This window comes from Saimiri boliviensis, chromosome 2, assembly GCF_048565385.1.
Source record: "Saimiri boliviensis isolate mSaiBol1 chromosome 2, mSaiBol1.pri, whole genome shotgun sequence".
NCBI lineage: Eukaryota > Metazoa > Chordata > Mammalia > Primates > Cebidae > Saimiri > Saimiri boliviensis.
This window is the reverse complement of record NC_133450.1, coordinates 70323743-70339125: the sequence shown is the minus strand read 5'-3', so window position 1 is coordinate 70339125 and position 15383 is coordinate 70323743. Positions and strand designations below refer to the sequence as shown.

Genomic DNA, 15383 nt, shown 5'->3' with positions numbered 1-15383 from the left:
AGATATGTGGATACAGCGTTTCTAAAAAGTGACTAGCAGTATGCTGTCAGTGTTTTCTAAATATGCAGAAATCCTTCCCTTTTTTTCTGAGGTCTATCCTTAGAAAATAACCAAAGAGGCTTTATCAGTTCGCCTGTGCTGTGAAATACACCATCCACCAACACGTAAGGGCCTGCACACTACATTTAGCTCACAATTCTCTGAACTGTCTGGGCAATTCCTCTGGTCTTGGTGGCTTGACTAATCTGTCTTACATATCTGCAGTCAGCTGGAGGCTCAGCTGGTGACTGCCTGACCGAGGATAGTGGGGCAGCCAGGAGAAAGTCTCACAGACCTCTATGACATGGAGTTTAACTCACCAGGGACCCAGCTGCCATGCCCTGAAACCCATCACCATGTTTCCACTGAGGCCACGTTGCCCGTGGGCCACTCCCTTACCAAGGCCCCCACAGTAGGGACACTAAGGCAAGCCCTCCATCCTTGAGAGACATGGGACACCTGTAACAGCCAGCTTCAGCTTGGGGACTCCTTGATGCCTTTGCCAAGCCTTCCTTAGTTTGTGCAGCCGTCTAGAACAATTCTTCCCAACTTCAATCTCTCTCCCCTCCTTAAAGGGCCAGACTGGCATGGCTCTCTGACAGCTCACCCAGCCTTTCTCTGCCTCTGCTCCATTTTCTCTCACACAGGCATTTCTCCTAATGCAATCCTAATACACGCACTTCATTCTGCCATGGGTCCTGCCTTTTGGAAGACTCAAATGAACGCAGAAAACCCAACTCGCATGTCTGGCAGTTACCTGGCTGTTCACCACAGTTCTCTGCCCCTTGGCCTTTCATCCACTATGAAGATGAGGATGAGACTAGCTCAGCACATTCTTCTGGTGATCTCAGGGAGCACCACAGCTACAACTTCCCAAGTCGCATTTTGTATATCCCTTTGGCCATACCTAGAATCAGTGTGGTGGAAACAGACGCAAGGGCTGGGTGCAGGCAGGAGAGTTTGCAGGCAGCACCACAGAGCCGTCCAGAGATGAGTCTGCAAGGGCACTCAGTGTGCATTCATTTAGTCATCCAACATATGGGTACTGAACACCCACCACGGGCTGGGCGCCATCCAAGATGCTGGGAATTTAGCTGTGCCCAAACTGGCAAGCTCTGCATTCCCCTGGAAACTGTATTCCAGTGGAGAGGGACAGGTGTACAAACGAGCAAGCAAACAGCCCAAGAAAAATCTCAGAGAGCAATAATAATTATTCAGAGAATACAGATAATCAAAGTGTGGTGACATGATGGTGAACCGAGGGAAAGGAGCAGGCCTGTAGGCAATCTAAGCAAGAGAACAGATGAGCCAAGGCCCAGGTGCAGGAAAGAGCACAACAGGCTGGAGAAAGAAAAGGAAGACTGCCATGAGGCTCAGCCCCAGGAGGTGGGTGAGGAGGAGCGTGTGTGATGAGAGCATTGAGGTCATGACACTGGGACCACAAAGGCCTTCGTGCACCGGGGAACAGGCTGGACAAATGGTGAGAAATCCCTGGAAGGGGTATGCATTAGTTCATTCTCAGGCTGCTATACCCAAGACTGGGTAATTAAGACAGAAGAGAGGTTTAATGGACTCACAGTTCTGCATGGCTGGGGAGGTTTCAGAAACATACAATCATGGCAGAAGGGGAAGCAAACATGTTCTTCACATGATGGCAGAAGAGAGAAGAGCCGAGCAAAGGGTCTCACGAGAACTCACTCACAATCCCAAAAACAGCATGGAGGAAACCACCCCGTGATATAATTACTCCCACCGGGTTCCTCCCTTGACATGTGGGGATTATGGGAAATATAATTCAAGATGAGCGTTGGGTGGGGACATAGCCAAACCATATCAGTGTGTAATGGGGGCAGGGGACATGATCTAATTTACATTTGTAGAAGATCATTCTAGGTACTGGGCGGAGATGAGATGACAGAGCAGGTGTGGAGGTGGGCAGAGCAATGCAGAGGCAAATGCAGCTGTCCAGTGAGGACAGATAGGGGCTTGGACACAGAGCTGGGGGAGGAAACAGAGAAGCTGGTTGCTTGGGGATACAGTTTGAAGGCAAGAGTTGATAAGGGCTTGGATGTGAGAGGTGGGTAAGGGATAGGGAGGAATCGAGGCCGAGCCCTAGGTTTGGGGGCTTCATGGTTCCAGAGGGAAGTACCAAGGAGGAGCTGGCCTGGAGGTGGCAGTCGGAATGGAATGTTCTGGCAGGCACTTGTGGAATTTGAGTATTGTTAGATTCCCAGGTGCAGCTGTCACTTTTCCTGTTGGGTGTACATGTCTACAGTTCCAAAGAGGGGCAGGGCAGGGGTTAGGGACTGAGGGGTCTCGGTACATAGTGGGGATGCCACGAGGTGAGATGGACTCAACAGGAGAGTGTTACCAAGGGACCCAGGACTGAGCACCAAGGGACTCTCCCACTGAGAGTCAAGCAGCAGAGGAGAAGCCCTCCAAGGTGGGCCAGTGGATCCAATAGTGAGGGGATGACCCGGGAAAGTGCAGAAGCCGAGGAGAGAAAGAGATTCCAGAACCAAAGGTGTGCACATCTGTGCCCAACGCTGCTAAAGCATGAACATCATGAAGACAGAAAAGCGATTACTGGCTTTGGCAACTCAGAGATCACTGCTGCACTTGCCCAGTGCAGGCTCAGAGGAACGGTGGTGACTGGAGACCGATGGGATTCGGCTAAGATGGGAACCCTGCAGGAAGACATGGCAACTATAGGCCACTTCAGAAGTGCTGTTATGAGGGCAGCAGAGAACTGAGACCCTGGCTGAAGTGGGAGGTAGTGTCACGGGAGGATTTCTTTGTTTTTTTGTAGTACCAGAGCAAGTTTCTAACCTGATGGGATTGACCAGCTGAGATGGAGAAGTTGATTATTCAGGGAGGTGCAGGAATGTGCGTGAAAGAAGCCCTTGGAAGTTTCTGCAGGGCAGGACGCAGAGCATGAGCCCTTGGCCCCTGGCACTTGGCCCCTGGTGGAGCAGAAAGGTCCGTTGTGGTCTTGTGTAGCAAGACGGCGGCATGGGCACACTCGGCAGGGGCTACTGCAGTTCTCACCCCGCCTGGGAAGACTGTTTCATGAGTTCCATCCACAAGACTGGAACTTATAACCTGGGGGGCACGTGTCCCCACATCCCCAGCAGCCAGCCCAGCACAGGGCACATTGCACCTGCTCAAAGGCTGTGTGCAGAATAAGCAATTTCCAAATCAATTTCCAATGTCGACGTTCAAAGGTGGGGGAATTTTGCTGTACAAATAAACAATATTGGAGACACAGGTGATTCTACGTTTTGCAGGGCCTTCTGCCTGTCAAAGTGCTTCCAGGCCCTTAGCCAGTGCCACCTCTTCCAGGAGGTTGATTCTTCCCACTTTAGGAGCCAGCTCCCATTCTCACACCTGCACCAGAGTGTACTTACATGTCTCTTCTGGCAACCCTTCCACTTGACCTGTATTAGACTTGCTATGTTTTCCTCTTGATGGGGCCCTAACCTAATGTTTGAGAGTGAACGAACACTGGGGCCCCTAAGAATGGAGTCATATCCTATTGCTCAGCAGGCTTCAACACATCTTCGCTGAATTGAGTTGGATATCTCAGACTTGTCATGGAGTCTTCTTTCTTCTTCCACAGAGCTTGAAACTATACACATACTCTGCAAAATGGGAAGGAGGCTTAATCACCAGCTCTGTGCAAACAGCAAGGAGATGGGTTCTCAGTTTTCAGTGTATGTCTAATGGGAAAGTTAAAGTTCAGTTCAATAGGGCCCTGCTATCAACCCAGCCAACAAAGGCAGGTGTTCCTCTCTCATCACGCCTCATGGTGCTTCGAGACAGGGTCAACCTGAAAGCCTCCTGTTCCTTCTTGCATCCCCCTCACCTGGCACACAGCCTGGCCCAGGGTAGGTCCTCCAAGCATCTGCAGAGGTGTCAAATCCCAGAGCCTGAATGTGGTCTTTCCACCACTGTATTCCTTGCATATTAAGTAATTGATGTGTACAGAGAGATATGCTTGAAAAGGACATTTTAAAGGCCTGACATGAGCTCAACTCTGCATTGAAGTGTAAGGCAAGAAACAGCTTGGTTAGGACTGACAAGCTGGCTTGGCTGATTTAAGGGAACTTCATGTGGACAGAGATTAGATCAGTCCCATGTGATTCCAGAAGGGAGAGGCTGGATGCAAGGACAGGGAGAGAACTTACTCAAAGGCGGGTTTCGAAGAAGCTCTTTAGCAACCAAAGCTTTTCGGGATGGAGCAGGAAGCCTTACAGAGGAGCAGCCTCTCTTTGGCCCCCCAGCAGAGCTGCCAAAAAGTGACTCCATGAGTCTTTTTGGCTTCAGAGAGAAAAGGTAGACACCTGTGAGGATCAGCAATTGCACAGTCCCTGCGCGGAGGGGACCCGAGACCTCCTTTGTGTATCCTCATCGGCGTTATTTGGTTCTAAGGGAGGCACTTATGGAACCACCTCTGAACCTCTGTGACGTCAACACACTTCAATAAACTTGATGATATCCTCAAGCTTTATTTTATTTTTTATTTCTTTTTAATGTCCTTATTGAGACAGAGTCTCTCACTCTGTCATCCAGGCTGGAGTGCAGTCGCATAATCATAGCTCACTGCAGCCTCTAACTCCTGGGGTCAAGCTATCCTCTTGCCTCAGCCTCCCTAGTAGCCAGGACTACAGGAACATGCCACCATGCCTGGCTAATTATTTTTATTTTTAGTAGAGATGAGGTCTCACTATATTGCCCAGGCTGCACTTGAAGTTTAAGCAATCCTCCTGCCTTGCCTCAGCCTCCCAAAATGCTGAGATTGAAGGTATGAACCACTGCACCTGGCCCTCTTGAACTTTTAAAAAATTATTATTATACTTTAGGTTCTGGGATACAGGTGCAGAACATGCAGGTTTGTTACACAGGTATACACGTGCCATGGTGGTTTGCCACACCCATCACCCCATCATCTACATTAGGTATTTCTCCTAATCCTATCCCTTCCCTAACCCCCCAACCCCAGACAGGCTCAGGTATGTGATGTTCCCCTCCCTGTGTCCATGTGTTCTCATTGTTCAAATTCCACTTAAGAGTGAGAACATATACTGTTTGGCTTTCTGTTTTGGGGTGAGTTTGCTGAGAATGATGGCTTCCAGCTTCATCTGTGTCCTTGCAAAGGACATGAACTCATCATTTTTTATGGCTGCATAGTATTCCATGGTGTATATGTGCCACCTTTTCTTTATCCAGTCTATCATTGATGGGCATTTGGGTTGGTTCCAAGTCTTTGCTGTTGTGAACAGTGATGCAATAAACATACGTGTGCATATGTCTTTATAGTAGAATGACTATAATCCTTTGGGTATATACCCAGTAATGGGATTGCTGGTTCAAATGATATTTCTGGTTCTAGATCCTTGAGGAATCACCACACTGTCTTCCACAATGGTTGAACTAATTTACACTCCCACCAACAGTGTAAAAGTGTGCCTATTTCTCCACATCTTCTCCAGCATCTGTTGTTTCCTGACTTTTTACTGATCGCCATTCTAACTGGTATGAGATGATATCTCATTGTGGTTTTGATTTGCATTTCTCTAATGAACAGTGATGATGAGCTTTTTTTCATGTTTGTTGGTCACATAAATGTCTTCTTTTGAGAAGCATCTATTCATATCCTTTGCCCACTTTTTGATGGGGTTGTTTTTTGCTCATAAATTTGTTTTAGTTCCTTGTAGAATCTGGATATTAGCCCTTTGTCAGGTGGATAGATTGCAAAAATTTTCTCCCATTCTGTAGGTTGCCTGTTCACTCTGATGGGAACTAATTAAACTAAAGAGCTTCTGCATCTCTTGTACTTCTTACACATTAAATAACTGCATCTAATCTAATAACTAGCATAATTTCAAACTAGAGATCAACATATATGATGTTTTGTGACATCTGTAACAGTTTGAATGTAGTATGAAAACATCTGTGATTTTTACTTGTGACAAATTTACAATTATTGAAAATACTACTGTAGTTTCTTGCCTATAGTCCAAATTGAAGTAAATGCTAAATTTTAATGAGAAATTAGAAAAAATGAACTTGTAATTTTTTTTCATTCAAGTTTATAGGACACTCCAAAATCTGCAATGAACCTTCCAGTGCCCACAGATGCCAAGTTAAAACCCTTGAATCTGAGCTTCTGCAGAACCTCTGACATTTTCCCAAGTGTATGTAACATTTTGAGCAGTTTGGTGTCAAACACCATTATGGTGCCCCTTTGGTAAGCTGTAGCATTTGTTTCTGAAAGCCTTGACCCCAGCTGATAGTGACCAGGAATGCTGGACAGTCCTGGGAATGGTCTATTTCTTTGTAAGGCAATAAACAGTAGTGGTCTATGGGAGGCGTGGCTGTTGCTCACCCATATTCCCCACCTACTTGCAGTTAGGTGGCCTGGAATGGAAGGAAGGAATAGGTGCCGCTTCCAGGAGGTGCACTGAGAAGCCCCTTGAGACTCCTACTATCCCTTTCCCAGCCTGGTAACCCTGAAGTGACGCATGGTGAGGCAACTGTAGAAGAAGCTGTGCCCCTGAGTGATTACATGGAGCAGAGTCCCCTGCTGACTGCATTGCACGGGAGTGCTGGTGAGAGGGTAAACTTTGCTGTAGTAAGCTGCTTATGGTGTAGGTGACTTAGTGGGTACTTATGGTGTGGGTGACTCAGTGCACTTAGGCGACCCACACTTATAGACCTTCCTCCCTGAAGACTCTGTGATTGGCACCCCGCATGGTCATTTTTCCTCCCTGAAGTCTTCGGCACCATCTAAGCGGTCTGGACACATACAGTGTATTCTGCCTGAATCTGACCTTTGAGTTTGCTGCAGGGTGCCTTGATTCCTCATTCCTCATGCTTCCACAGAGGGGAGGGAAAGTCTACCCCACTCCCAGGAGGGAAAAGCAGGGGAAGAACACTTCCAGTCTCCCTGTCTCTTGCTCACTCCTGAAGGAAGAGGAAGAAAGACTCCTTGTGTTGGAGAGTTTGGGAGAAGGAACTGAGCATGTGCGGTCAGCCTGTTTCCCTTCCCTGCCCAGAGCTCAGCCACCTCCCTTGCTGCTGTGCAGGAGGCACAGACCAGCGCCTGTGTCCCCTGAAGGAGGAGGCCTGCAGAGCATGAGCAGTGGGAAGTTCAGTACAGGCATGAAGATGATGCCTGAGAACACATTCAATCAATTGTGTCAGGAATCAAGCTGACAGCTTGATCGCCTTTCATCTGCCTCTCATTTTCTATTTCTCTGCTGGGTCTGAAGGCAGGGGAGGAAAAGAGAGTATTACTGTTTAGTAGCCCCAAGGCACTCCAAAGTAGAAATCACAGATGTTTCCCTGTTATATTACAGCTGTTACAGACATCCCAAAATATCATGTACATTGATCTCTAGTTTCAAATTATGCTAGTTATTAGATTCTATCTGGTTGTTCAGTGTGTAAGAGGCACAAAGGGGCCAGGCATGGTGGCTTATACCTGCAACCTCAGTACTTTGGGAGGTTGAGGCAGGAGGATGGCTTGAGGCCAGGTTCAAGATTAGCCTGGGAAACATAGCAGGACCTTGTCTCTACAAAAAAATTTAAAAAATATTAGTTGGGTGTGGTGGCATACACCTGTAGTCCCAGCTACTTGAGAGGCTGAGGTGGAAGGATCATTTAAGTTCAGGAGCTCAAGGCCACAATGAGCCATGACTGCATCACTGCACTCCAGCTTGGGTGAGAGAGTGAGACTCTGTCAAGAACAAGGAAGGAGGGAAGGAAGGAATGAAGGAAGGAAAGAAGGAAGGAAGGAAGGAGAAAAGAAAGAAGAATATACTAATAACTATGTTGATAACTTTATTTTGATGCAATTGGTTTTTTTTCTAATTCAATACATTTTGCATTATGCATGTAAAACCCGGATTCTGAAAAGAGACCATAGGCTTCACCAGATTGCCCTGAGGGTCCATGGGATAAGAACTCCAGGTTTAGATCAGGTTAGTTTACTTAACAGAGAGAAACCCAGAGAGTTTAAGAAAGCATTTATAATGTTTAAAGTCATGAAGAGGTACAAGATGCTGTCTACATGCTAATATTTCTTTAAACCTATTGTTTTCATATTTGTAAGGAGCAACTAGAAACTATCTAATTACTACCAGTAATTAATCAGTTACATCTCATCAATACCAATAAAGGTTTCCTTGTTGACATATATGTTTATAGAGAGCCCAGGGAGATATGGCACCCTTACAATGAATCCTTATACACAGTGATGCTGGGAAACGTTGAACTGGCTCTTTCCAGGGAAGCCTACATTTGTCATGTTTACCAGTTGCTGTGGTGTAAGTGCTCCCACCGTAGTCGATTTCAGGCTAAACAACACGACAGCCACTGAACACAGAGCTGGAGAGAGAGGTGTGCAGCAACACACTATCATCCGGTATAGTACAGTATAGCATTTCCACCTGTAGATACCATCGATGTGAATAACTCCCAAAGCACAGGTAATAGCAACACGGAATCCAGTAACTAGGAAGGGACGTATTTTGCATATACATCACTTTGGAGTGCAGGGGTGCAACCACAGCTCACTACAGCCTTGGCTTCCCAGGGCTCAAGCGATCCTCCTGCCTCGGCCTCCCAAAGTACTGGGATTACAGGTGTGAGCCACCATGCCTGGCCTATATAACTTTGCCTTTAAAATAATCTATTTAATTGTAAATTTATGTAATAAAGTTTTCATAATGGCTGTTTTAACAACCAGTTCGCAACATACCTCAGCACTTACCCATCGGCTCTCGGGAGCTGGTTGGGGCGGCTGCAGCACATCGCTGCTCGACACCTTTTCTACCACACTGAGAGCAGCAACACCTGGGAAAAATTCAGAAGGTGAATTCAGCTGTGAGACAAATCCAAACAGACAACACCTGCTTCTGGCACGTGGCTGATCGGGGAGAGCCCAAGGTAAATGGAGAGCAGGAGGCCAATGCCCCCGCTGCTTCCAAGGGTTTGTTACTGGCACACTCCCGTAATTCAGGTCATCCTGCCCCTATCATAGGTGATCAGCACTGCAGTCAGGGAGGCCTTCCGAGTCTGACTGCACCTGAGTCAGTTCCCGCAGACATCAGGCGCCCTGAGGACAGGTCTGCTGAACAGCCAGCCACTTGGTGGGATGTTCAGAGAGCCTAAAAGTCCAGTTTCCCTACCCCACACCACACCAAAGTTCATCCCTCTCCTGCCTACCTGATCATCAAAGTGTTGTTCTCTGCTCACGGCCAAACTCTCCAGGAGGTGAGGACCTTGCGCTCCTTGCCCGACTCCCGAATGTTCAGGGGCCCCTCTGTGTTCTGCCCCTGCCTGCTTCTGCTGTCACCACCACAGCCCTCCTCACTCAGGGACTCAGTTACCCTCTGTGCGCTGATGTCAGCCAGATCCCCCCTTCCCCAGCTCTCTGATGCCCACCTGCCTGCCAGGAAGCTCCACCTGGGCGCCCTGCAGGCCTTGCAAGTGTGTCCTCAATGGAACTCACCACCAAAAGCTCACCGCCCCTCCACATCCTCCTTCAGCTCCCGAGAAAGGCGCCAGCTACCGTGAGGCTCAACCGGAAACCTCGCCCTCACCACCCCCGCCCCCGTCCTCCTGCCCTCACCCCCCCATCCTCCTGCCCTCACCCTCCCGCCCTCTTGCCCTCACCCACCCCGTTCTCCTGCCCTCATCCCCCCGCCCTCCTGCCCTCACCCACCCCGTTCTCCTGCCCTCACCCACCCCGTTCTCCTGCTCTCACCCACCCCGCCCTCCTGCCCTCACCCCCGCCCTCCTGCCCTCACCCCCCGCCCTCCTGCCCTCACCCCCCTGCCCTCCTGCCCTCACCCCCCTGCCCTCCTGCCCTCACCCACCCCGTCCTCCTGCCCTCACCCACCCCATCCTCCTGCCCTCATCCCCCAACCCTCCTGCCCTCACCCCTCTGTCCTCCTGCCCTCACCCCACCCTGTCCTCCTGCCCTCACCCCACTCTGTCCTCCTGCCCTCACCCCCCCACCCTCTTTCCCTCACCCCACCCCGTCCTCATTCCCTCACCCCACCCTGTCCTCCTGCCCTCACCCCCCCCATCCTGCCCTCGCCCCACCCTGTCCCCCTTCATCCTTACACCCCATGCTCCTCCTGGTCTCCCCTCATCCTCCCCCCGTCTTCATCCTCATCCCCTCCCCAGCTACACTATCTTCTCCCTGACCTGTCCTCGGTGTCTCAGTCACTCACTGCACCCAGGCCTGGACCTCCAGGGCACCCTGCCGGCTCATCCCACCCCCTTTCATAGGTGCTCAGCACTGCAGCCAGGGAGCCTCCTTCATTTTCTCATCTCACACCCTGGCTCCGTCCCTCTCCACTCCCGCCCTCACCACCCGCAACCTTTACATTCTGCTGGCTGCTCATTCCGCCTTCCAGAGGCTCTTCCCTCCGCTCGCCACCTCTTGCCAGCAGTCTCCTGGCTGTCTCTTGCGCATCCTTTAAGGCTCCCACTCCTGCCGTCTCCAGGCAGCCTTCTGTGATCCCTCAATCTGGGTTAGGAGCCCTTTCTCCATGTTTCCACAGCACCTGACCTGCGCAGCACCGCAGGACTGTATATCATGATTGCCCACTTTTTTTTCTCTGCACCCTCCCCTAGACCATCAGTTCTGGCAGGCCAGGGACTTAGTCATGTTCATATGGGATCCTCATGCCGTATACAGTGCCTGGTCGCTATTAGGTGCTCATCAAATCCTCGTTGTTAGAAGTTGAGTTTTGCTAACAGTAGGAGGCAGAATCTTCCCAGTTCTTTATCCTTGGCACTGCTTCGGGCACTTTGTAAATTACAACTCATCGAGTTTTGACAACAGTCCCATGAGAAAGACACAACTCTTATTTCCACTTTACAGATGAGAAGACAGTGGCATAGAAAAATTAAGTGATTCATGCAGGATCACAGGGCTGTTAGTGGCACGGCTGGGATGTGGGTCGCAGCAGCCTGACTCCACAATCTATGCTGATCATAACTGCTGTGCTGCCTGGCCACGTGGGTAGTGAGGAGAACACAAAGGGTGAGGTGCTTGCTAGCTGAGGGGGCAGCCCCCCCTTCCCAGGGAGTAGGGAGCAGAGCCCGCCTCAAAACAAGGGCAGGCCAGGAGTTCCAGGCTGCAGTGAGCTGTGATTATACCACTGCACTCCAGCCTGGGCGACAGAGCAAGACCTTGTCTCTCTCTTTTTTTTTTTTTAAAGTGGAAATGATAACAACTGATATGCGAAATTTACAGGCTTTAAAGCCGTTTATTAACTTTGGCATCCTCACAACTCCAGGATGGGGACAGAGGAAATAATACTTTCCCTCTTTTACAGAAGAGGGGGTTGAAGATCTGAGAGGCTGAGTTTCTTCCACAAAGTAACACAGCTGGTAAGATCCGAGGCTGGGCTTCCTGCTCCAAGACTGCTGCTAGTTCTGGAGGAACCAGGACGCTCCTGGATTTACCCCCTAGAGTTTATGGAGCAGACCATGCCCTGCCCCACGCACGGTATCTTGGGCATGAATGAGAGGTAGACTACACGTGAGAGTAAAATTTTAAACTGGGCCAAGCTGGACTTTATTTTTATTTTTTAATATATATATTATTGCATTTTAGGTTCTGGGGTACATGTGAAGAACATGCAGGATTGTTGCATAGGTACATCCATGGCAACGTGATTTGCTGCCTCCATCCCCATCACCTATATCTGGCATTTCTCCCCGTGTTATCCCCGCCCCAACTCCCTAACCCCCCGTCCCTCCTCTAGTCCCCCGCCACAGACCTCAGTGTGCGATGCTCCCCTTCCTGTGTCCATGTGTTCTCATTTTTCAATACCCGCCTATGAGTGAGAACATACGGTGTTTGATTTTCCAGTTTGCTGAGAATGATGGTTTCCAGGTTCATGCATGTCCCTACAAAGGACATAAACTCTTCATTTTTTTATGGCTGCATAGTATTCTATGGTGTATATGTGACACATTTTCCCTGCCCAGTCTGTCATCGATGGGTATTTGGGTTGGTTCCAGGTCTTTGCTATTGTAAACAGTGCTGCAATGAACATTCGTGTGCATGTGTCCTTACAATAGAATGCTTCATAATCCTTTGGATATATACCCAATAATGGGATTGCTGGGTCAAATGGAATTTCTATTTCTAGGTCCTTGAGGAATCGCCACACTGTCTTCCAGAATGGTTGAACTAATTTACACTCACACCAACAGTGTAAAAGTGTTTCTCTTTCTCCACATCCTCTCCAGCATCTGTTGTCTCCAGATTTTTTAATGATCTCCATTCTAACTGGCGTGAGATGGTATCTCAATGTAGTTTTGATTTGCATTTCTCTAATGACCAGTGATGATGAGATTTTTTCATATGTTTGTTGACCTCATAAATGTCTTCTTTTGAAAAGTATCTGTTCATATCCTTCATCCACTTTTGAATGGGTTTGTTTTTTTCTTGTAACTACTCTGTTTTAGTTCTTTGTAGATTTTGGGTATAAGATCCTTTTTCAGATGGGTAGATTGCAAAAATTTTTTCCCATACTGTTGGTTGCCAGTTCACTCTAATGATTGTTTCTTTTGCTGTGCAGAAGCTCTGGAGTTTAATTAGATCCCATTTGTCTATTTTGGCTTTTGTTGCCAATGCTTTTGATGTTTTAGTCATGAAATTCTTGCCTATGCCTATGTCCTGAATGGTCTTGCCTAGGTTTTCTTCTAGGGTTTTTATGGTGTTAGGTCTTATGTTTAAGTCTTTAATCCATCTGGAGTTAATTTTAGTGTAAGGTGTTAGGAAGGGGTCCAGTTTCTGCTTTCTGCACATGGCTAGCCAGTTTTCGCAACACCATTTATTAAACAGGGAATCCTTTCCCCATTGCTTGTTTTTGTGAGGTTTGTCAAAGATCAGATGGTTGCAGGTGTGTGGCATTGCCTCCGAGACCTCTGTTCTGTTCCATTTGTCTATGTCTCTGTTTTGGTACCAGTACCATGCTGTTTTGATTACTGTAGCCTTGTAGTATGGTTTGAAGACCGGTAACGTGATGCCTCTGGCTTTGTTCTTTTTGCTTAGAATTGACTTTGCTATGTGGGCTCTCTTTTGGTTCCATATGAAGTTTAAGGTGGTTTTTTCCAGCTCTGTGAAGAAGGTCATTGGTAGCTTGATGGGGATAGCATTTAATCTATATATTACTTTGGGTAGTATGGCCATTTTTGCAATATTGATTCTTCCTAACCATGAGCATGGAATGTTTCTCCATCTGTTTGTGTCTTCTCTTATTTCATTGAGCAGTGGTTTTTAGTTCTCCTTGAAGAGGTCCTTTACATCCTTTGTTAGTTGTATTCCTGGGTATTTTATTCTCTTTATAGCAATTGTGAATGGGAGTTTGCTCTTGATGTGGCTCTCTTTAAGTCTGTTATTGGTGTATAGAAATGCTTGTGATTTTTGCAAATTAATTTTGTATCCTGAGACTGCTGAAGTTGCTTATCAGTTTAAGGAGATTTTGGGCTGAGATGATAGGGTCTTCTGAATATACAATCATGTCATCTGCAAATAGAGACAATTTGACTTCCTACTTTCCTAATTGAGTATCCTTTATTTCTTTTTCTTGCCTGATTGCTCTGGCTAGAACTTCCAATACTATATTGAATAGGAGTGGTGAGAGAGGGCATCCTTGTCTAGTGCCAGATTTCAATGGGAATGCTTCCAGTTTTTGCCCATTCAGCATGATATTGGCTGTGGGTTTGTTGTAAATAGCTTTTATTATTTTGAGATACGTTCCATCAATACCTAGTTTATTGAGAGTTTTTAGCATAAAGGGCTGCTGAATTTTGTCAAAGGCCTTCTCTGCATCAATTGAGAGAATCATGTGGTTTTTGTCTTTTGGTTCCAGCTGGACTTCATAATAACAGAAAGGGGTTTACTGAGAGGCCTTTGGGAAGGAAGAACAAGGACACTTGAGAGAGTGTCTGGGGAAAATAAAGCCGTTTCTGGTTTGTACCATCCCCCTTTGGTCTTATCCAGCATGCTGCCTGGGAGCCCACACCTCTCTCGGCCTGTGAGGGGCACTCCGCCAATGTTTGTTCAATGACTTCAGGAATGGATCGGGTGTCAAACTCTGCTAAGCTATGTGTAGGTGGATTTGACTTGGGGTTCAGTCCTGGGGATGCTATTACAGAACCATAATTGGTTTCTCAGAGGTGATTTGGTCCTCTTGTTAGCAGACTAGAACACTTGAGGGCTTCAATCTACTGACATTTAGATTGCCTTGGGAGAATAGCCAGCAATTCTTGCACCCACAGATTTTAAATGCCTGCATTCAGTATCCTGACAGCAGGCTCCAGGTAGAATGCTAATGAAACTGGCCTCCAATCCCCGGACCTCAGCTGTCAGAAGGAGAGAAGAGGACATCTGCACCCCCCGCCAGAGAAAGCCCAATGCCTACTAAAGAATCTGGGGGGCAGATGCAGTGACCTTCAGTCTGGAGCTTGTTCACTGAACCTCAGAGACTATCATTTGAGCAGGTGGTCTTGGGCCTCTATGAGCAGCAGGCTGCACCTCACCATGACCTCCTCATTCTACTCCGAGGCATCTTCATGAAAGCAGATGTCCATTGAAAAGCACCCAAGGGCAGTCTCAGCTGATGAACTTCAGAGACAATGAAGACAAAGGTTCTAGGTCTCCTCTGCCCTTGGTTGGTACCTCTGGTATGCACTTGGCCCCTGTGTCTTTATTTAGACCAGTCACTTTGCAACCCATTATGCCACCCAATCCCTGATCGTGCCCACTCTGGTTCCTCACCTCTACTGTCTGACTTCCCACCTTGAGCTCAGCAAAAGCAAGCGGTGTTTTGTCTGCTTTGATACCCTCAGGCGTCCCCAAACTATGGCACACGGGCCACATGTGGCCCCCTGAGGCCATTTATCCGGCCCCCCGCTGCACTTCAGGAAGGGGCAACTCTTTCATTGGTGGTCAGTGAGAGGAGCACAGTATGTGGCCGCCCTCCAACGGTCTGAGGGACAGTGAACTGGCCTCCTGTGTAAAAAGTTTGGGGACGCCTGCTCTAGAGGAACAGAACTAATAGGATGTGTGTATGTGAAAAAATATATATATGAGTTTATAAGTATTAACTTACATGATCACAAGGTCCCACAATAGGCCATCTGCAAGCAGAGGAGCAGGAGAACCAGTCTAAGTCCCAAAACTGAAGAACTTGGAGGATGTTTTTCTGAAGAATGTTCGAGGGCAGGAAGTATCCAGCATGGGAGAAAGATGCAGGCTGAGAGGCTTGACGAGTCTCTCCTTTTCACGTTCTGCCTGCTTTATATCT

At 48.0% G+C, this 15383-nt stretch overlaps 1 long non-coding RNA gene across 1 annotated transcript in view; it reads left to right on the top strand.

Annotated features, from left to right (window-relative positions):
- The window catches only part of LOC141582669 (uncharacterized), a 530026-nt gene extending 515132 nt beyond the window's left edge, over nt 1-14894 (top strand). Inside the window, exons 2-3 of the long non-coding RNA XR_012515552.1 lie at nt 11397-11451; nt 14356-14894. This is a non-coding gene — a long non-coding RNA (uncharacterized LOC141582669). The remainder of the gene's footprint in view (nt 1-11396; nt 11452-14355) is intronic.
- Nucleotides 14895-15383: the final 489 nt, after the last annotated feature.